The sequence below is a fragment of the Triticum aestivum genome, chromosome 1D (assembly GCF_018294505.1).
Source record: "Triticum aestivum cultivar Chinese Spring chromosome 1D, IWGSC CS RefSeq v2.1, whole genome shotgun sequence".
Taxonomy (NCBI): Eukaryota; Viridiplantae; Streptophyta; class Magnoliopsida; order Poales; family Poaceae; genus Triticum; species Triticum aestivum.
This window is the reverse complement of record NC_057796.1, coordinates 154,226,792-154,229,419: the sequence shown is the minus strand read 5'-3', so window position 1 is coordinate 154,229,419 and position 2,628 is coordinate 154,226,792.

The window sequence follows — 2,628 nt, the reverse complement described above, 5'->3', positions numbered from 1 at the left end:
TTAACGCCCCTAGCTAGGCATAAAGGCAAGAATAGATCTAGGTATTATCATCTTTGGTATGCAATCCATAAGTGGCTCTCATAATAGATTCATAAGGTAATTTAATTTTCTTCCTAGGAAAGTGTTCCATGCCTTTCCTTAACGGAAATTGGAATCTAATATTTCCTTCTTTCATATCAATAATTGCACCAATCGTTCTAAGGAAAGGTCTACCAAGAATAATAGGACATGTAGGATTGCAATCTATATCAAGAACAATGAAATCTATTGGCACATAATTCCTATTTGCAACAATAAGAACATCATTAATCCTTCCCATAGGTTTCTTAATGGTGGAATCCGCAAGATGCAAATTTAAAGAACAATCATCAAATTCACGGAAACCTAACACATCACACAAAGTTTTTGGAATCGTGGAAACACTAGCACCCAAATCACATAAAGCATAGCATTCATGATCTTTAATCTTAATTTTAATAGTAGGTTCCCACTCATCATAAAGTTTTCTAGGGATAGAAACTTCCAATTCAATTTTTCTTCATAGGATTGCATTAAAGCATCAACAATATGTTTGGTAAAAGCTTTATTTTGACTATAAGCATGAGGAGAATTTAACACGGATTGCAACAACGAAATACAATCTATCAAAGAACAATTATCATAATTAAATTCCTTGAAATTCAAAATAGTGGGTTCATTGCTATGTAAAGTTTTGACCTCTTCAATCCCACTTTTACCAATGTTTGCATCAAGATCTAAAAACTCTGAATCATTAGGACGCCTTTTAACTAAAGTTGACTCATCTCCAGTCCCATCATTATAAAGATTCATATTGCAAAACAAAGATTTAGTAACACATCAATCACTTTTAGATCTTCATCCCTATTATCATGAAAACTAGAAGAACACGCTTTTACAAAGCAATCTTTCTTAGCACGCATCCTAGCGGTTCTTTCCTTGCACTCATCAATGGAAATTCTCATAGATTTGAGAGACTCATTGATATCATGCTTGGGTGGAATAGATCTAAGTTTCAAAGAATAAACGTCAAGAGAAATTCTATCCACGTTCCTAGCCAACTCATCAATCTTAGGCAATTTTTCCTCAAGAAAAGCATTGAAATTCTTTTGGGAAATCATAAATTCTTTAACACTAGTCTCAAAATCAAAGGGCATCTTATTAAAATTTCCATAAGAGTTGTTGTAGGAATTACCATAATTATTAGAGGAATTACTAGGAAATTTTCCTCTATACGCGTTGTTACCAAAAAATTTCCTACCAACAAAATTAACATCCATAGATTCATTATTAATATCAATCAAAGTGGACAAAGGCATATCATTAGGATCAATAGGAGCACTCTTATTGGCAAACAATTTCATAAGTTCAATCATCTTTCCACTCAAAACATTAATCTCTTCTATCGCATGAACCTTTTTACTAGTAGATCTTTCGGTGTGCCATTGAGAATAATTAACCATAATATTATCTAAGAGTTTAGTAGCTTCTCCTAAAGTGATTTCCGTAAAAGTGCCTCCCGCAGCCGAATCTAAAAGATTTCTAGATGCAAAATTCAATCCAGCATAAAATTTTTGTATGATCATCCATAAATTTAATCCATGTGTAGGGCAATTACGTATCATTAATTTTATCCTCTCCCAAGATTTTGCAACATGCTCATGATCAAGTTGCTTAAAATTCATAATGTCGTTTCTAAGAGAGATGATCTTAGCGGGAGGAAAATACTTAGAGATAAAAGCATCTTTGCACTTATTCCATGAATCAATACTATTTTTAGGCAGAGACGAAAACCAAGTTTTAGCATGATCTCTAAGTGAAAACAGAAATAGCTTCAATTTAACAATATCATTATCCATGTCTTTCTTCTTTTGCATATCACACAAATCAACAAAGTTGCTTAGATGTGTAGCGACATCTTCACTAGGAAGGCCAGAGAATTGATCTTTCATGACAAGATTCAACAAAGCAGCATTAATTTCACAAGATTCAACATCCATAAGAGGAGCAATTGGAGTGCTAAGAAAAACATTGTTGTTGGTATTGGAAAAGTCACACAATTTAGTATTGTCTTGAGCTATCGTGACAAACAATCCAACACACAAGCACACGAGAAGCAAGCAAAAAGAGACGAACGGAAAAAGAAGGCGAATAAAACGGCAAGGGTGAAGTGGGGGAGAGGAAAACAAGAGGCAAATGGCAAACAATGTAATGTGAGGGATAAGAGTTTGTGATGGGTACTTGGTATGTCTTGACTTGTGCGTAAGCCTCCCCGGCAACGGCGCCAGAAATCCTTCTTGCTACCTCTTGAGCATGCATTGGTTTTCCCTTGAAGAGGAAAGGGTGATGCAGCAAAGTAGCGTAAGTATTTCCCTTAGTTTTTGAGAACCAAGGTATCAATCCAGTAGGAGGTTACACGCAAGAAGCCTCGTACCTACACAAACAAATAAGAACCTTGCAACCAACGCGATAAAGGGGTTGTCAATCCCTTCACGGCCACTTGCAAAAGTGAGATCTGATAGAGATAATAAGATAAATATTTTTGGTATTTTTGTGATATAGATTGGAAAGTAAAGATTGCAAAATAAAAGACGGAAGGAATGGTAAATT